The 20,000-nt window shown below is 41.4% G+C and overlaps 10 non-coding genes across 10 annotated transcripts; all 10 read left to right on the top strand.

The window, feature by feature from the left end:
* The first annotated feature begins 1,370 nt into the window (after positions 1-1,370).
* Positions 1,371-1,452, top strand: TRNAS-AGA (transfer RNA serine (anticodon AGA)). The gene has a single exon. It is a non-coding gene; the product is annotated as a tRNA-Ser (tRNA).
* A 1,289-nt stretch (positions 1,453-2,741) lies between these two features.
* On the top strand, positions 2,742-2,813 carry TRNAH-GUG (transfer RNA histidin (anticodon GUG)). Its single transcript has one exon. It is a non-coding gene; the product is annotated as a tRNA-His (tRNA).
* Positions 2,814-4,312: 1,499 nt separating this feature from the next.
* TRNAS-AGA (transfer RNA serine (anticodon AGA)) lies at positions 4,313-4,394 on the top strand. The gene has a single exon. It is a non-coding gene; the product is annotated as a tRNA-Ser (tRNA).
* A 1,289-nt stretch (positions 4,395-5,683) lies between these two features.
* Positions 5,684-5,755, top strand: TRNAH-GUG (transfer RNA histidin (anticodon GUG)). The gene has a single exon. It is a non-coding gene; the product is annotated as a tRNA-His (tRNA).
* Positions 5,756-8,625: 2,870 nt separating this feature from the next.
* On the top strand, positions 8,626-8,697 carry TRNAH-GUG (transfer RNA histidin (anticodon GUG)). The gene has a single exon. It is a non-coding gene; the product is annotated as a tRNA-His (tRNA).
* Positions 8,698-10,196: 1,499 nt separating this feature from the next.
* On the top strand, positions 10,197-10,278 carry TRNAS-AGA (transfer RNA serine (anticodon AGA)). The gene has a single exon. It is a non-coding gene; the product is annotated as a tRNA-Ser (tRNA).
* Positions 10,279-11,567: 1,289 nt separating this feature from the next.
* TRNAH-GUG (transfer RNA histidin (anticodon GUG)) lies at positions 11,568-11,639 on the top strand. Its single transcript has one exon. It is a non-coding gene; the product is annotated as a tRNA-His (tRNA).
* A 1,499-nt stretch (positions 11,640-13,138) lies between these two features.
* TRNAS-AGA (transfer RNA serine (anticodon AGA)) lies at positions 13,139-13,220 on the top strand. Its single transcript has one exon. It is a non-coding gene; the product is annotated as a tRNA-Ser (tRNA).
* A 2,860-nt stretch (positions 13,221-16,080) lies between these two features.
* On the top strand, positions 16,081-16,162 carry TRNAS-AGA (transfer RNA serine (anticodon AGA)). The gene has a single exon. It is a non-coding gene; the product is annotated as a tRNA-Ser (tRNA).
* Positions 16,163-19,022: 2,860 nt separating this feature from the next.
* TRNAS-AGA (transfer RNA serine (anticodon AGA)) lies at positions 19,023-19,104 on the top strand. Its single transcript has one exon. It is a non-coding gene; the product is annotated as a tRNA-Ser (tRNA).
* Positions 19,105-20,000: the final 896 nt, after the last annotated feature.

Raw genomic sequence — 20,000 nt, 5'->3', positions numbered from 1 at the left:
TTAAACACACATGATTATAAGATGTAGGTATACTGTACTTACTGACATAAATTATCGTTCTTGAACATATTTGCGGTAAGGGGAGCGGAGCTCTCCCCCAGGCCAATCAGAATGCAGATGAATGCAGTTGCAGTTGAGTGACCTGTGTTGTGGCTGTCTACAGGGAATGCACATATGTAGCTGTCTCGCAGCCCAATCCAGACGTCAATCGAAGACAGGTTTCAATGCAAATAGAGCAGTAAGTGCAGAGAAATGCTCACTCTCTAAAAATGGCATTTATACAATAGTAAGATTAAATCCAACCTCACCAGTAGATAGGATTTATCAATAAATAAATAAAGCTTCTCCTCTCTGATATGGAATTACCCCCCAAAAAGTATAAGGGAATACCCAATGCTAACCTATGAGAGGGGCAGACCTCACAGTAGTGAAAAATGTAATAGACTGTTTTATACTACTAGGACATACAAAATACCACAGTACATGTCTTACCTTTTACTTACATAGCATGATGCCCCTAGGACTACCTAGGGCCTACCTTAGGGGTTACTGATATGTAATAAAATTGGAGTTTAAGGCTTGGCAAGTAGTTTTAAATGCCAAGTCGAAGTGGCAGTACACTGCAGCACAGGCACTGCAGTAGCAGGCTTGAGACAGGTTTGAAATGCTATTTCTTTGGGCGGCACAATCAGTCCCTGGGTTTATGGTATACCACTTTACAAGGGGCTTTCAAGTAAATTAAATCTGTCAGTCAGGTATACTCCAATTATACACATGATTAGGGAAGAAGCACGTGCACTTCAGCACTGATTAGTAGCGATAAAGTGATCAGAGTCCTAAGGCCAACAAAAAGATACAGCAAAATGCGGAGGTGAAAAGCAATAAGGTGGGGTTGGGACCACCTTAAGAATGCAAGGTCTAACAAAAACGAACTAAGGATAACATGAGTAAAACATCAGGTTTCTCTACAGCATTTGGTGAGACAAGTGGGCCTTCTTTTATCTTCCATAAATGCAATCCTTCCCGGACCCCTTTATTATATAGCTCTTCAAGGAAAAAATATAAAGCACTTACAAAGGAGCCTCAAATACTCAAAGATGGTAGACTTTTTTAATATGGGACATATACTAAAAGCAGCACGAAAACAGAGTGCAATAGGGTCCAAAAAACTTGAGTGACCCATGAGAGTATGCATGCAAGCCTATGGTATTCCAAACTAGAGATATACGCATGCAATTTTTGTTTTTAGGAGAGAATGTGCCTGCTGAAAAAAACCTTATTTTTAAAAAGTGCATTGCAGAATATCAGGAATTTGCTGTGGGACACCTTGAAAACTTGCATACAGATTATGTGCACACACCTTGCAGTCAGTTGTTGTGGCCGAGTGGTTAAGGCGATGGACTAGAAATCCATTGGGGTCTCCCTGCGCAGGTTCGAATCCTGCCGACAACGAGAATCTTTTTAACATCGGCTACAATTTCAGAAGTTAACCTTTAGTATTTCTTCCATGTCAGTTTTATAAATAGGTGGCTTATTTTGGTGTCACTATTGCCATATCACATATTTATTATCGCTCCCCCTTTCATATCTTTGCTATAACTCTCGTCCTTCATTAGCGCTGGTGCAAACGCTTCAAAATATTATACCCTGGCTCTCTCGGTCATACCTGTGCATGCACTTGAAACTTACTTTACCAATAAAAGAAGCAAATAGAGAAATAAAATAAAAGTGCTAGCTGGATTAGGCAAACACACTTCATAAAACTGCATTTTCTTTTCTATTCTCCCCCGTGTTACAAGCTTAACTGCTCCCTGTGTAATTTCCCTTAACCTGCTGTTCCTGGAAGAGAATTTCATCTACAAGCTCTTTCTGTGTTTTTTCCTAGTCTTTTCTTTCCCTTTTCTTAGATTCGTAACTGTTCCTTTACGTGCTCTATTTAGGCGCCATTAATCTCATTTGAGCTCCTTGTACCTGCTGCTGTTTTCTCCACACCTCATACTGTCTTTTCCCTCTTTCTCTCTTTCTCTGCGGTTGGTGGCTACTTTCCAAAGCGTCTGATGCCCCAATGTTCCTTCGTCTTGTTGTCAGACGTGAATTTGAAAAGCAACAAAATTAACAAGCCTTTACCACTCACACATGGCAGAAGTTTATACTTTAATTCAATGAGCTAAGAAAAGTGTGTTGTGGGGCCCCTACGAGCCATGGTGCTTGCTTCATCATAATTAGGCATGCAGTCATTAGCCACAGCTCTGATTATGGGTCACTGAGGTCAGTTTCAATAATTCCTCAAAAACCTAACCATGCAGTCCCCCCTAACTGTGTAGTTATCTTGCTTTACTGCTGTTTGTGTGATTAGCTGGGAGGAGCTCACGGCAGCATCCTCCCAATAAAAGTGTAGATGGACCGTTCCTTAACTCTTTCTTGCTTCACATACAGATGGCTTGAGGAGGTACAGGGGAGATGCAGGTCTAATAAACAGAATAGAATATCTGCGCCAGGTGTGTTTCTCTGCATTGGTGTCCCATCACAGGCCCACCAGTGTATGTGTGATCTTTGACTCCTGCCAGTTCACAAGCAGGCGGCCAGCAAACGGTTTCAGCCTATCAACCACTGAGGAGATAAAGCCTTTGTATAAGGAATGAGGAAGCAATGAACACATTCAGCCTATCACAGGAGTAGCCCTGAGTGTTCCGAATTATAATTTCTTCATGTCACTGTACATTATTGAGCCCAAGTAGCTCGCCGTGATCGTATAGTGGTTAGTACTCTGCGTTGTGGCCGCAGCAACCTCGGTTCGAATCCGAGTCACGGCATTGTGGTTGGCAATGTCACGGCAGTTGGGTTTTTCCTTTACAGAATTCCCAAATGTACCAGTTGTTTTTGTAAAATGTCTATTAAAAACAGATCCTTTTCAATATTTAAACGATCTAACAACAAATTATTTAAACACACATGATTATAAGATGTAGGTATACTGTACTTACTGACATAAATTATCGTTCTTGAACATATTTGCGGTAAGGGGAGCGGAGCTCTCCCCCAGGCCAATCAGAATGCAGATGAATGCAGTTGCAGTTGAGTGACCTGTGTTGTGGCTGTCTACAGGGAATGCACATATGTAGCTGTCTCGCAGCCCAATCCAGACGTCAATCGAAGACAGGTTTCAATGCAAATAGAGCAGTAAGTGCAGAGAAATGCTCACTCTCTAAAAATGGCATTTATACAATAGTAAGATTAAATCCAACCTCACCAGTAGATAGGATTTATCAATAAATAAATAAAGCTTCTCCTCTCTGATATGGAATTACCCCCCAAAAAGTATAAGGGAATACCCAATGCTAACCTATGAGAGGGGCAGACCTCACAGTAGTGAAAAATGTAATAGACTGTTTGATACTACTAGGACATACAAACTACCACAGTACATGTCTTACCTTTTACTTACATAGCATGATGCCCCTAGGACTACCTAGGGCCTACCTTAGGGGTTACTGATATGTAATAAAATTGGAGTTTAAGGCTTGGCAAGTAGTTTTAAATGCCAAGTCGAAGTGGCAGTACACTGCAGCACAGGCACTGCAGTAGCAGGCTTGAGACAGGTTTGAAATGCTATTTCTTTGGGCGGCACAATCAGTCCCTGGGTATATGGTATACCACTTTACAAGGGGCTTTCAAGTAAATTAAATCTGTCAGTCAGGTATACTCCAATTATACACATGATTAGGGAAGAAGCACGTGCACTTCAGCACTGATTAGTAGCGATAAAGTGATCAGAGTCCTAAGGCCAACAAAAAGATACAGCAAAATGCGGAGGTGAAAAGCAATAAGGTGGGGTTGGGACCACCTTAAGAATGCAAGGTCTAACAAAAACGAACTAAGGATAACATGAGTAAAACATCAGGTTTCTCTACAGCATTTGGTGAGACAAGTGGGCCTTCTTTTATCTTCCATAAATGCAATCCTTCCCGGACCCCTTTATTATATAGCTCTTCAAGGAAAAAATATAAAGCACTTACAAAGGAGCCTCAAATACTCAAAGATGGTAGACTTCTTTAATATGGGACATATACTAAAAGCAGCACGAAAACAGAGTGCAATAGGGTCCAAAAAACTTGAGTGACCCATGAGAGTATGCATGCAAGCCTATGGTATTCCAAACTAGAGATATACGCATGCAATTTTTGTTTTTAGGAGAGAATGTGCCTGCTGAAAAAAACCTTATTTTTAAAAAGTGCATTGCAGAATATCAGGAATTTGCTGTGGGACACCTTGAAAACTTGCATACAGATTATGTGCACACACCTTGCAGTCAGTTGTTGTGGCCGAGTGGTTAAGGCGATGGACTAGAAATCCATTGGGGTCTACCCGCGCAGGTTCGAATCCTGCCGACAACGAGAATCTTTTTAACATCGGCTACAATTTCAGAAGTTAACCTTTAGTATTTCTTCCATGTCAGTTTTATAAATAGGTGGCTTATTTTGGTGTCACTATTGCCATATCACATATTTATTATCGCTCCCCCTTTCATATCTTTGCTATAACTCTCGTCCTTCATTAGCGCTGGTGCAAACGCTTCAAATTATTATACCCTGGCTCTCTCGGTCATACCTGTGCATGCACTTGAAACTTACTTTACCAATAAAAGAAGCAAATAGAGAAATAAAATAAAAGTGCTAGCTGGATTAGGCAAACACACTTCATAAAACTGCATTTTCTTTTCTATTCTCCCCCGTATTACAAGCTTAACTGCTCCCTGTGTAATTTCTCTTAACCTGCTGTTCCTGGAAGAGAATTTCATCTACAAGCTCTTTCTGTGTTTTTTCCTAGTCTTTTCTTTCCCTTTTCTTAGATTTGTAACTGTTCCTTTACGTGCTCTATTTAGGCGCCATTAATCTCATTTGAGCTCCTTGCACCTGCTGCTGTTTTCTCCACACCTCATACTGTCTTTTCCCTCTTTCTCTCTTTCTCTGCGGTTGATGGCTACTTTCCAAAGCGTCTGATGCCCCAATGTTCCTTCGTCTTGTTGTCAGACGTGAATTTGAAAAGCAACAAAATTAACAAGCCTTTACCACTCACACATGGCAGAAGTTTATACTTTAATTCAATGAGCTAAGAAAAGTGTGTTGTGGGGCCCCTACGAGCCATGGTGCTTGCTTCATCATAATTAGGCATGCAGTCATTAGCCACAGCTCTGATTATGGGTCACTGAGGTCAGTTTCAATAATTCCTCAAAAACCTAACCATGCAGTCCCCCCTAACTGTGTAGTTATCTTGCTTTACTGCTGTTTGTGTGATTAGCTGGGAGGAGCTCACGGCAGCATCCTCCCAATAAAAGTGTAGATGGACCGTTCCTTAACTCTTTCTTGCTTCACATACAGATGGCTTGAGGAGGTACAGGGGAGATGCAGGTCTAATAAACAGAATAGAATATCTGCGCCAGGTGTGTTTCTCTGCATTGGTGTCCCATCACAGGCCCACCAGTGTATGTGTGATCTTTGACTCCTGCCAGTTCACAAGCAGGCGGCCAGAAAACGGTTTCAGCCTATCAACCACTGAGGAGATAAAGCCTTTGTATAAGGAATGAGGAAGCAATGAACACATTCAGCCTATCACAGGAGTAGCCCTGAGTGTTCCGAATTATAATTTCTTCATGTCACTGTACGTTATGGAGCCCAAGTAGCTCGCCGTGATCGTATAGTGGTTAGTACTCTGCGTTGTGGCCGCAGCAACCTCGGTTCGAATCCGAGTCACGGCATTGTGGTTGGCAATGTCACGGCAGTTGGGCTTTTCCTTTACAGAATTCCCAAATGTACCAGTTGTTTTTGTAAAATGTCTATTAAAAACAGATCCTTTTCAATATTTAAACGATCTAACAACAAATTATTTAAACACACATGATTATAAGATGTAGGTATACTGTACTTACTGACATAAATTATCGTTCTTGAACATATTTGCGGTAAGGGGAGCGGAGCTCTCCCCCAGGCCAATCAGAATGCAGATGAATGCAGTTGCAGTTGAGTGACCTGTGTTGTGGCTGTCTACAGGGAATGCACATATGTAGCTGTCTCGCAGCCCAATCCAGACGTCAATCGAAGACAGGTTTCAATGCAAATAGAGCAGTAAGTGCAGAGAAATGCTCACTCTCTAAAAATGGCATTTATACAATAGTAAGATTAAATCCAACCTCACCAGTAGATAGGATTTATCAATAAATAAATAAAGCTTCTCCTCTCTGATATGGAATTACCCCCCAAAAAGTATAAGGGAATACCCAATGCTAACCTATGAGAGGGGCAGACCTCACAGTAGTGAAAAATGTAATAGACTGTTTGATACTACTAGGACATACAAAATACCACAGTACATGTCTTACCTTTTACTTACATAGCATGATGCCCCTAGGACTACCTAGGGCCTACCTTAGGGGTTACTGATATGTAATAAAATTGGAGTTTAAGGCTTGGCAAGTAGTTTTAAATGCCAAGTCGAAGTGGCAGTACACTGCAGCACAGGCACTGCAGTAGCAGGCTTGAGACAGGTTTGAAATGCTATTTCTTTGGGCGGCACAATCAGTCCCTGGGTTTATGGTATACCACTTTACAAGGGGCTTTCAAGTAAATTAAATCTGTCAGTCAGGTATACTCCAATTATACACATGATTAGGGAAGAAGCACGTGCACTTCAGCACTGATTAGTAGCGATAAAGTGATCAGAGTCCTAAGGCCAACAAAAAGATACAGCAAAATGCGGAGGTGAAAAGCAATAAGGTGGGGTTGGGACCACCTTAAGAATGCAAGGTCTAACAAAAACGAACTAAGGATAACATGAGTAAAACATCAGGTTTCTCTACAGCATTTGGTGAGACAAGTGGGCCTTCTTTTATCTTCCATAAATGCAATCCTTCCCGGACCCCTTTATTATATAGCTCTTCAAGGAAAAAATATAAAGCACTTACAAAGGAGCCTCAAATACTCAAAGATGGTAGACTTCTTTAATATGGGACATATACTAAAAGCAGCACGAAAACAGAGTGCAATAGGGTCCAAAAAACTTGAGTGACCCATGAGAGTATGCATGCAAGCCTATGGTATTCCAAACTAGAGATATACGCATGCAATTTTTGTTTTTAGGAGAGAATGTGCCTGCTGAAAAAAACCTTATTTTTAAAAAGTGCATTGCAGAATATCAGGAATTTGCTGTGGGACACCTTGAAAACTTGCATACAGATTATGTGCACACACCTTGCAGTCAGTTGTTCTGGCCGAGTGGTTAAGGCGATGGACTAGAAATCCATTGGGGTCTCCCCGCGCAGGTTCGAATCCTGCCGACAACGAGAATCTTTTTAACATCGGCTACAATTTCAGAAGTTAACCTTTAGTATTTCTTCCATGTCAGTTTTATAAATAGGTGGCTTATTTTGGTGTCACTATTGCCATATCACATATTTATTATCGCTCCCCCTTTCATATCTTTGCTATAACTCTCGTCCTTCATTAGCGCTGGTGCAAACGCTTCAAATTATTATACCCTGGCTCTCTCGGTCATACCTGTGCATGCACTTGAAACTTACTTTACCAATAAAAGAAGCAAATAGAGAAATAAAATAAAAGTGCTAGCTGGATTAGGCAAACACACTTCATAAAACTGCATTTTCTTTTCTATTCTCCCCCGTGTTACAAGCTTAACTGCTCCCTGTGTAATTTCTCTTAACCTGCTGTTCCTGGAAGAGAATTTCATCTACAAGCTCTTTCTGTGTTTTTTCCTAGTCTTTTCTTTCCCTTTTCTTAGATTTGTAACTGTTCCTTTACGTGCTCTATTTAGGCGCCATTAATCTCATTTGAGCTCCTTGCACCTGCTGCTGTTTTCTCCACACCTCATACTGTCTTTTCCCTCTTTCTCTCTTTCTCTGCGGTTGGTGGCTACTTTCCAAAGCGTCTGATGCCCCAATGTTCCTTCGTCTTGTTGTCAGACGTGAATTTGAAAAGCAACAAAATTAACAAGCCTTTACCACTCACACATGGCAGAAGTTTATACTTTAATTCAATGAGCTAAGAAAAGTGTGTTGTGGGGCCCCTACGAGCCATGGTGCTTGCTTCATCATAATTAGGCATGCAGTCATTAGCCACAGCTCTGATTATGGGTCACTGAGGTCAGTTTCAATAATTCCTCAAAAACCTAACCATGCAGTCCCCCCTAACTGTGTAGTTATCTTGCTTTACTGCTGTTTGTGTGATTAGCTGGGAGGAGCTCACGGCAGCATCCTCCCAATAAAAGTGTAGATGGACCGTTCCTTAACTCTTTCTTGCTTCACATACAGATGGCTTGAGGAGGTACAGGGGAGATGCAGGTCTAATAAACAGAATAGAATATCTGCGCCAGGTGTGTTTCTCTGCATTGGTGTCCCATCACAGGCCCACCAGTGTATGTGTGATCTTTGACTCCTGCCAGTTCACAAGCAGGCGGCCAGGAAACGGTTTCAGCCTATCAACCACTGAGGAGATAAAGCCTTTGTATAAGGAATGAGGAAGCAATGAACACATTCAGCCTATCACAGGAGTAGCCCTGAGTGTTCCGAATTATAATTTCTTCATGTCACTGTACGTTATGGAGCCCAAGTAGCTCGCCGTGATCGTATAGTGGTTAGTACTCTGCGTTGTGGCCGCAGCAACCTCGGTTCGAATCCGAGTCACGGCATTGTGGTTGGCAATGTCACGGCAGTTGGGTTTTTCCTTTACAGAATTCCCAAATGTACCAGTTGTTTTTGTAAAATGTCTATTAAAAACAGATCCTTTTCAATATTTAAACGATCTAACAACAAATTATTTAAACACACATGATTATAAGATGTAGGTATACTGTACTTACTGACATAAATTATCGTTCTTGAACATATTTGCGGTAAGGGGAGCGGAGCTCTCCCCCAGGCCAATCAGAATGCAGATGAATGCAGTTGCAGTTGAGTGACCTGTGTTGTGGCTGTCTACAGGGAATGCACATATGGAGCTGTCTCGCAGCCCAATCCAGACGTCAATCGAAGACAGGTTTCAATGCAAATAGAGCAGTAAGTGCAGAGAAATGCTCACTCTCTAAAAATGGCATTTATACAATAGTAAGATTAAATCCAACCTCACCAGTAGATAGGATTTATCAATAAATAAATAAAGCTTCTCCTCTCTGATATGGAATTACCCCCCAAAAAGTATAAGGGAATACCCAATGCTAACCTATGAGAGGGGCAGACCTCACAGTAGTGAAAAATGTAATAGACTGTTTGATACTACTAGGACATACAAACTACCACAGTACATGTCTTACCTTTTACTTACATAGCATGATGCCCCTAGGACTACCTAGGGCCTACCTTAGGGGTTACTGATATGTAATAAAATTGGAGTTTAAGGCTTGGCAAGTAGTTTTAAATGTCAAGTTGAAGTGGCAGTACACTGCAGCACAGGCACTGCAGTAGCAGGCTTGAGACAGGTTTGAAATGCTATTTCTTTGGGCGGCACAATCAGTCCCTGGGTATATGGTATACCACTTTACAAGGGGCTTTCAAGTAAATTAAATCTGTCAGTCAGGTATACTCCAATTATACACATGATTAGGGAAGAAGCACGTGCACTTCAGCACAAATTAGTAGCGATAAAGTGATCAGAGTCCTAAGGCCAACAAAAAGATACAGCAAAATGCGGAGGTGAAAAGCAATAAGGTGGGGTTGGGACCACCTTAAGAATGCAAGGTCTAACAAAAACGAACTAAGGATAACATGAGTAAAACATCAGGTTTCTCTACAGCATTTGGTGAGACAAGTGGGCCTTCTTTTATCTTCCATAAATGCAATCCTTCCCGGACCCCTTTATTATATAGCTCTTCAAGGAAAAAATATAAAGCACTTACAAAGGAGCCTCAAATACTCAAAGATGGTAGACTTCTTTAATATGGGACATATACTAAAAGCAGCACGAAAACAGAGTGCAATAGGGTCCAAAAAACTTGAGTGACCCATGAGAGTATGCATGCAAGCCTATGGTATTCCAAACTAGAGATATACGCATGCAATTTTTGTTTTTAGGAGAGAATGTGCCTGCTGAAAAAAACCTTATTTTTAAAAAGTGCATTGCAGAATATCAGGAATTTGCTGTGGGACACCTTGAAAACTTGCATACAGATTATGTGCACACACCTTGCAGTCAGTTGTTGTGGCCGAGTGGTTAAGGCGATGGACTAGAAATCCATTGGGGTCTCCCCGCGCAGGTTCGAATCCTGCCGACAACGAGAATCTTTTTAACATCGGCTACAATTTCAGAAGTTAACCTTTAGTATTTCTTCCATGTCAGTTTTATAAATAGGTGGCTTATTTTGGTGTCACTATTGCCATATCACATATTTATTATCGCTCCCCCTTTCATATCTTTGCTATAACTCTCGTCCTTCATTAGCGCTGGTGCAAACGCTTCAAATTATTATACCCTGGCTCTCTCGGTCATACCTGTGCATGCACTTGAAACTTACTTTACCAATAAAAGAAGCAAATAGAGAAATAAAATAAAAGTGCTAGCTGGATTAGGCAAACACACTTCATAAAACTGCATTTTCTTTTCTATTCTCCCCCGTGTTACAAGCTTAACTGCTCCCTGTGTAATTTCTCTTAACCTGCTGTTCCTGGAAGAGAATTTCATCTACAAGCTCTTTCTGTGTTTTTTCCTAGTCTTTTCTTTCCCTTTTCTTAGATTTGTAACTGTTCCTTTACGTGCTCTATTTAGGCGCCATTAATCTCATTTGAGCTCCTTGTACCTGCTGCTGTTTTCTCCACACCTCATACTGTCTTTTCCCTCTTTCTCTCTTTCTCTGCGGTTGGTGGCTACTTTCCAAAGCGTCTGATGCCCCAATGTTCCTTCGTCTTGTTGTCAGACGTGAATTTGAAAAGCAACAAAATTAACAAGCCTTTACCACTCACACATGGCAGAAGTTTATACTTTAATTCAATGAGCTAAGAAAAGTGTGTTGTGGGGCCCCTACGAGCCATGGTGCTTGCTTCATCATAATTAGGCATGCAGTCATTAGCCACAGCTCTGATTATGGGTCACTGAGGTCAGTTTCAATAATTCCTCAAAAACCTAACCATGCAGTCCCCCCTAACTGTGTAGTTATCTTGCTTTACTGCTGTTTGTGTGATTAGCTGGGAGGAGCTCACGGCAGCATCCTCCCAATAAAAGTGTAGATGGACCGTTCCTTAACTCTTTCTTGCTTCACATACAGATGGCTTGAGGAGGTACAGGGGAGATGCAGGTCTAATAAACAGAATAGAATATCTGCGCCAGGTGTGTTTCTCTGCATTGGTGTCCCATCACAGGCCCACCAGTGTATGTGTGATCTTTGACTCCTGCCAGTTCACAAGCAGGCGGCCAGGAAACGGTTTCAGCCTATCAACCACTGAGGAGATAAAGCCTTTGTATAAGGAATGAGGAAGCAATGAACACATTCAGCCTATCACAGGAGTAGCCCTGAGTGTTCCGAATTATAATTTCTTCATGTCACTGTACGTTATGGAGCCCAAGTAGCTCGCCGTGATCGTATAGTGGTTAGTACTCTGCGTTGTGGCCGCAGCAACCTCGGTTCGAATCCGAGTCACGGCATTGTGGTTGGCAATGTCACGGCAGTTGGGTTTTTCCTTTACAGAATTCCCAAATGTACCAGTTGTTTTTGTAAAATGTCTATTAAAAACAGATCCTTTTCAATATTTAAACGATCTAACAACAAATTATTTAAACACACATGATTATAAGATGTAGGTATACTGTACTTACTGACATAAATTATCGTTCTTGAACATATTTGCGGTAAGGGGAGCGGAGCTCTCCCCCAGGCCAATCAGAATGCAGATGAATGCAGTTGCAGTTGAGTGACCTGTGTTGTGGCTGTCTACAGGGAATGCACATATGGAGCTGTCTCGCAGCCCAATCCAGACGTCAATCGAAGACAGGTTTCAATGCAAATAGAGCAGTAAGTGCAGAGAAATGCTCACTCTCTAAAAATGGCATTTATACAATAGTAAGATTAAATCCAACCTCACCAGTAGATAGGATTTATCAATAAATAAATAAAGCTTCTCCTCTCTGATATGGAATTACCCCCCAAAAAGTATAAGGGAATACCCAATGCTAACCTATGAGAGGGGCAGACCTCACAGTAGTGAAAAATGTAATAGACTGTTTGATACTACTAGGACATACAAACTACCACAGTACATGTCTTACCTTTTACTTACATAGCATGATGCCCCTAGGACTACCTAGGGCCTACCTTAGGGGTTACTGATCTGTAATAAAATTGGAGTTTAAGGCTTGGCAAGTAATTTTAAATGCCAAGTCGAAGTGGCAGTACACTGCAGCACAGGCACTGCAGTAGCAGGCTTGAGACAGGTTTGAAATGCTATTTCTTTGGGCGGCACAATCAGTCCCTGGGTATATGGTATACCACTTTACAAGGGGCTTTCAAGTAAATTAAATCTGTCAGTCAGGTATACTCCAATTATACACATGATTAGGGAAGAAGCACGTGCACTTCAGCACTGATTAGTAGCGATAAAGTGATCAGAGTCCTAAGGCCAACAAAAAGATACAGCAAAATGCGGAGGTGAAAAGCAATAAGGTGGGGTTGGGACCACCTTAAGAATGCAAGGTCTAACAAAAACGAACTAAGGATAACATGAGTAAAACATCAGGTTTCTCTACAGCATTTGGTGAGACAAGTGGGCCTTCTTTTATCTTCCATAAATGCAATCCTTCCCGGACCCCTTTATTATATAGCTCTTCAAGGAAAAAATATAAAGCACTTACAAAGGAGCCTCAAATACTCAAAGATGGTAGACTTCTTTAATATGGGACATATACTAAAAGCAGCACGAAAACAGAGTGCAATAGGGTCCAAAAAACTTGAGTGACCCATGAGAGTATGCATGCAAGCCTATGGTATTCCAAACTAGAGATATACGCATGCAATTTTTGTTTTTAGGAGAGAATGTGCCTGCTGAAAAAAACCTTATTTTTAAAAAGTGCATTGCAGAATATCAGGAATTTGCTGTGGGACACCTTGAAAACTTGCATACAGATTATGTGCACACACCTTGCAGTCAGTTGTTGTGGCCGAGTGGTTAAGGCGATGGACTAGAAATCCATTGGGGTCTCCCCGCGCAGGTTCGAATCCTGCCGACAACGAGAATCTTTTTAACATCGGCTACAATTTCAGAAGTTAACCTTTAGTATTTCTTCCATGTCAGTTTTATAAATAGGTGGCTTATTTTGGTGTCACTATTGCCATATCACATATTTATTATCGCTCCCCCTTTCATATCTTTGCTATAACTCTCGTCCTTCATTAGCGCTGGTGCAAACGCTTCAAATTATTATACCCTGGCTCTCTCGGTCATACCTGTGCATGCACTTGAAACTTACTTTACCAATAAAAGAAGCAAATAGAGAAATAAAATAAAAGTGCTAGCTGGATTAGGCAAACACACTTCATAAAACTGCATTTTCTTTTCTATTCTCCCCCGTGTTACAAGCTTAACTGCTCCCTGTGTAATTTCTCTTAACCTGCTGTTCCTGGAAGAGAATTTCATCTACAAGCTCTTTCTGTGTTTTTTCCTAGTCTTTTCTTTCCCTTTTCTTAGATTTGTAACTGTTCCTTTACGTGCTCTATTTAGGCGCCATTAATCTCATTTGAGCTCCTTGTACCTGCTGCTGTTTTCTCCACACCTCATACTGTCTTTTCCCTCTTTCTCTCTTTCTCTGCGGTTGGTGGCTACTTTCCAAAGCGTCTGATGCCCCAATGTTCCTTCGTCTTGTTGTCAGACGTGAATTTGAAAAGCAACAAAATTAACAAGCCTTTACCACTCACACATGGCAGAAGTTTATACTTTAATTCAATGAGCTAAGAAAAGTGTGTTGTGGGGCCCCTACGAGCCATGGTGCTTGCTTCATCATAATTAGGCATGCAGTCATTAGCCACAGCTCTGATTATGGGTCACTGAGGTCAGTTTCAATAATTCCTCAAAAACCTAACCATGCAGTCCCCCCTAACTGTGTAGTTATCTTGCTTTACTGCTGTTTGTGTGATTAGCTGGGAGGAGCTCACGGCAGCATCCTCCCAATAAAAGTGTAGATGGACCGTTCCTTAACTCTTTCTTGCTTCACATACAGATGGCTTGAGGAGGTACAGGGGAGATGCAGGTCTAATAAACAGAATAGAATATCTGCGCCAGGTGTGTTTCTCTGCATTGGTGTCCCATCACAGGCCCACCAGTGTATGTGTGATCTTTGACTCCTGCCAGTTCACAAGCAGGCGGCCAGGAAACGGTTTCAGCCTATCAACCACTGAGGAGATAAAACCTTTGTATAAGGAATGAGGAAGCAATGAACACATTCAGCCTATCACAGGAGTAGCCCTGAGTGTTCCGAATTATAATTTCTTCATGTCATTGTACGTTATTGAGCCCAAGTAGCTCGCCTTGATCGTATAGTGGTTAGTACTCTGCGTTGTGGCCGCAGCAACCTCTGTTCGAATCCGAGTCACGGCATTGTGGTTGGCAATGTCACGGCAGTTGGGTTTTTCCTTTACAGAATTCCCAAATGTACCAGTTGTTTTTGTTAAATGTCTATTAAAAACAGATCCTTTTCAATATTTAAACGATCTAACAACAAATTATTTAAACACACATGATTATAAGATGTAGGCATACTGTACTTACTGACATAAATTATCGTTCTTGAACATATTTGCGGTAAGGGGAGCGGAGCTCTCCCCCAGGCCAATCAGAATGCAGATGAATGCAGTTGCAGTTGAGTGACCTGTGTTGTGGCTGTCTACAGGGAATGCACATATGTAGCTGTCTCGCAGCCCAATCCAGACGTCAATCGAAGACAGGTTTTAATGCAAATAGAGCAGTAAGTGCAGAGAAATGCTCACTCTCTAAAAATGGCATTTATACAATAGTAAGATTAAATCCAACCTCACCAGTAGATAGGATTTATCAATAAATAAATAAAGCTTCTCCTCTCTGATATGGAATTACCCCCCAAAAAGTATAAGGGAATACCCAATGCTAACCTATGAGAGGGGCAGACCTCACAGTAGTGAAAAATGTAATAGACTGTTTGATACTACTAGGACATACAAACTACCACAGTACATGTCTTACCTTTTACTTACATAGCATGATGCCCCTAGGACTACCTAGGGCCTACCTTAGGGGTTACTGATATGTAATAAAATTGGAGTTTAAGGCTTGGCAAGTAGTTTTAAATGCCAAGTCGAAGTGGCAGTACACTGCAGCACAGGCACTGCAGTAGCAGGCTTGAGACAGGTTTGAAATGCTATTTCTTTGGGCGGCACAATCAGTCCCCGGGTATATGGTATACCACTTTACAAGGGGCTTTCAAGTAAATTAAATCTGTCAGTCAGGTATACTCCAATTATACACATGATTAGGGAAGAAGCACGTGCACTTCAGCACTGATTAGTAGCGATAAAGTGATCAGAGTCCTAAGGCCAACAAAAAGATACAGCAAAATGCGGAGGTGAAAAGCAATAAGGTGGGGTTGGGACCACCTTAAGAATGCAAGGTCTAACAAAAACGAACTAAGGATAACATGAGTAAAACATCAGGTTTCTCTACAGCATTTGGTGAGACAAGTGGGCCTTCTTTTATCTTCCATAAATGCAATCCTTCCCGGACCCCTTTATTATATAGCTCTTCAAGGAAAAAATATAAAGCACTTACAAAGGAGCCTCAAATACTCAAAGATGGTAGACTTTTTTAATATGGGACATATACTAAAAGCAGCACGAAAACAGAGTGCAATAGGGTCCAAAAAACTTGAGTGACCCATGAGAGTATGCATGCAAGCCTATGGTATTCCAAACTAGAGATATACGCATGCAATTTTTGTTTTTAGGAGAGAATGTGCCTGCTGAAAAAAACCTTATTTTTAAAAAGTGCATTGCAGAATATCAGGAATTTGCTGTGGGACACCTTGAAAACTTGCATACAGATTATGTGCACACACCTTGCAGTCAGTTGTTGTGGCCGAGTGGTTAAGGCGATGGACTAGAAATCCATTGGGGTCTCCCTGCGCAGGTTCGAATCCTGCCGACAACGAGAATCTTTTTAACATCGGCTACAATTTCAGAAGTTAACCTTTAGTATTTCTTCCATGTCAGTTTTATAAATAGGTGGCTTATTTTGGTGTCACTATTGCCATATCACATATTTATTATCGCTCCCCCTTTCATATCTTTGCTATAACTCTCGTCCTTCATTAGCGCTGGTGCAAACGCTTCAAAATATTATACCCTGGCTCTCTCGGTCATACCTGTGCATGCACTTGAAACTTACTTTACCAATAAAAGAAGCAAATAGAGAAATAAAATAAAAGTGCTAGCTGGATTAGGCAAACACACTTCATAAAACTGCATTTTCTTTTCTATTCTCCCCCGTGTTACAAGCTTAACTGCTCCCTGTGTAATTTCCCTTAACCTGCTGTTCCTGGAAGAGAATTTCATCTACAAGCTCTTTCTGTGTTTTTTCCTAGTCTTTTCTTTCCCTTTTCTTAGATTTGTAACTGTTCCTTTACGTGCTCTATTTAGGCGCCATTAATCTCATTTGAGCTCCTTGTACCTGCTGCTGTTTTCTCCACACCTCATACTGTCTTTTCCCTCTTTCTCTCTTTCTCTGCGGTTGGTGGCTACTTTCCAAAGCGTCTGATGCCCCAATGTTCCTTCGTCTTGTTGTCAGACGTGAATTTGAAAAGCAACAAAATTAACAAGCCTTTACCACTCACACATGGCAGAAGTTTATACTTTAATTCAATGAGCTAAGAAAAGTGTGTTGTGGGGCCCCTACGAGCCATGGTGCTTGCTTCATCATAATTAGGCATGCAGTCATTAGCCACAGCTCTGATTATGGGTCACTGAGGTCAGTTTCAATAATTCCTCAAAAACCTAACCATGCAGTCCCCCCTAACTGTGTAGTTATCTTGCTTTACTGCTGTTTGTGTGATTAGCTGGGAGGAGCTCACGGCAGCATCCTCCCAATAAAAGTGTAGATGGACCGTTCCTTAACTCTTTCTTGCTTCACATACAGATGGCTTGAGGAGGTACAGGGGAGATGCAGGTCTAATAAACAGAATAGAATATCTGCGCCAGGTGTGTTTCTCTGCATTGGTGTCCCATCACAGGCCCACCAGTGTATGTGTGATCTTTGACTCCTGCCAGTTCACAAGCAGGCGGCCAGGAAACGGTTTCAGCCTATCAACCACTGAGGAGATAAAGCCTTTGTATAAGGAATGAGGAAGCAATGAACACATTCAGCCTATCACAGGAGTAGCCCTGAGTGTTCCGAATTATAATTTCTTCATGTCACTGTACGTTATTGAGCCCAAGTAGCTCGCCGTGATCGTATAGTGGTTAGTACTCTGCATTGTGGCCGCAGCAACCTCGGTTCGAATCCGAGTCACGGCATTGTGGTTGGCAATGTCACGGCAGTTGGGTTTTTCCTTTACAGAATTCCCAAATGTACCAGTTGTTTTTGTAAAATGTCTATTAAAAACAGATCCTTTTCAATATTTAAACGATCTAACAACAAATTATTTAAACACACATGATTATAAGATGTAGGTATACTGTACTTACTGACATAAATTATCGTTCTTGAACATATTTGCGGTAAGGGGAGCGGAGCTCTCCCCCAGGCCAATCAGAATGCAGATGAATGCAGTTGCAGTTGAGTGACCTGTGTTGTGGCTGTCTACAGGGAATGCACATATGTAGCTGTCTCGCAGCCCAATCCAGACGTCAATCGAAGACAGGTTTCAATGCAAATAGAGCAGTAAGTGCAGAGAAATGCTCACTCTCTAAAAATGGCATTTATACAATAGTAAGATTAAATCCAACCTCACCAGTAGATAGGATGTATCAATAAATAAATAAAGCTTCTCCTCTCTGATATGGAATTACCCCCCAAAAAGTATAAGGGAATACCCAATGCTAACCTATGAGAGGGGCAGACCTCACAGTAGTGAAAAATGTAATAGACTGTTTGATACTACTAGGACATACAAACTACCACAGTACATGTCTTACCTTTTACTTACATAGCATGATGCCCCTAGGACTACCTAGGGCCTACCTTAGGGGTTACTGATATGTAATAAAATTGGAGTTTAAGGCTTGGCAAGTAGTTTTAAATGCCAAGTCGAAGTGGCAGTACACTGCAGCACAGGCACTGCAGTAGCAGGCTTGAGACAGGTTTGAAATGCTATTTCTTTGGGCGGCACAATCAGTCCCTGGGTATATGGTATACCACTTTACAAGGGGCTTTCAAGTAAATTAAATCTGTCAGTCAGGTATACTCCAATTATACACATGATTAGGGAAGAAGCACGTGCACTTCAGCACTGATTAGTAGCGATAAAGTGATCAGAGTCCTAAGGCCAACAAAAAGATACAGCAAAATGCGGAGGTGAAAAGCAATAAGGTGGGGTTGGGACCACCTTAAGAATGCAAGGTCTAACAAAAACGAACTAAGGATAACATGAGTAAAACATCAGGTTTCTCTACAGCATTTGGTGAGACAAGTGGGCCTTCTTTTATCTTCCATAAATGCAATCCTTCCCGGACCCCTTTATTATATAGCTCTTCAAGGAAAAAATATAAAGCACTTACAAAGGAGCCTCAAATACTCAAAGATGGTAGACTTCTTTAATATGGGACATATACTAAAAGCAGCACGAAAACAGAGTGCAATAGGGTCCAAAAAACTTGAGTGACCCATGAGAGTATGCATGCAAGCCTATGGTATTCCAAACTAGAGATATACGCATGCAATTTTTGTTTTTAGGAGAGAATGTGCCTGCTGAAAAAAACCTTATTTTTAAAAAGTGCATTGCAGAATATCAGGAATTTGCTGTGGGACACCTTGAAAACTTGCATACAGATTATGTGCACACACCTTGCAGTCAGTTGTTGTGGCCGAGTGGTTAAGGCGATGGACTAGAAATCCATTGGGGTCTCCCCGCGCAGGTTCGAATCCTGCCGACAACGAGAATCTTTTTAACATCGGCTACAATTTCAGAAGTTAACCTTTAGTATTTCTTCCATGTCAGTTTTATAAATAGGTGGCTTATTTTGGTGTCACTATTGCCATATCACATATTTATTATCGCTCCCCCTTTCATATCTTTGCTATAACTCTCGTCCTTCATTAGCGCTGGTGCAAACGCTTCAAATTATTATACCCTGGCTCTCTCGGTCATACCTGTGCATGCACTTGAAACTTACTTTACCAATAAAAGAAGCAAATAGAGAAATAAAATAAAAGTGCTAGCTGGATTAGGCAAACACACTTCATAAAACTGCATTTTCTTTTCTATTCTCCCCCGTGTTACAAGCTTAACTGCTCCCTGTGTAATTTCTCTTAACCTGCTGTTCCTGGAAGAGAATTTCATCTACAAGCTCTTTCTGTGTTTTTTCCTAGTCTTTTCTTTTCCTTTTCTTAGATTTGTAACTGTTCCTTTACGTGCTCTATTTAGGCGCCATTAATCTCATTTGAGCTCCTTGCACCTGCTGCTGTTTTGTCCACACCTCATACTGTCTTTTCCCTCTTTCTCTCTTTCTCTGCGGTTGGTGGCTACTTTCCAAAGCGTCTGATGCCCCAATGTTCCTTCGTCTTGTTGTCAGACGTGAATTTGAAAAGCAACAAAATTAACAAGCCTTTACCACTCACACATGGCAGAAGTTTATACTTTAATTCAATGAGCTAAGAAAAGTGTGTTGTGGGGCCCCTACGAGCCATGGTGCTTGCTTCATCATAATTAGGCATGCAGTCATTAGCCACAGCTCTGATTATGGGTCACTGAGGTCAGTTTCAATAATTCCTCAAAAACCTAACCATGCAGTCCCCCCTAACTGTGTAGTTATCTTGCTTTACTGCTGTTTGT

This window comes from Lissotriton vulgaris, chromosome 1_1 (genome assembly GCF_964263255.1).
Source record: "Lissotriton vulgaris chromosome 1_1, aLisVul1.2, whole genome shotgun sequence".
Lineage (NCBI taxonomy): Eukaryota > Metazoa > Chordata > Amphibia > Caudata > Salamandridae > Lissotriton > Lissotriton vulgaris.
The sequence above is the reverse complement of the archived record's forward strand: the minus strand, read 5'-3'. Positions and strand labels throughout refer to the sequence as shown.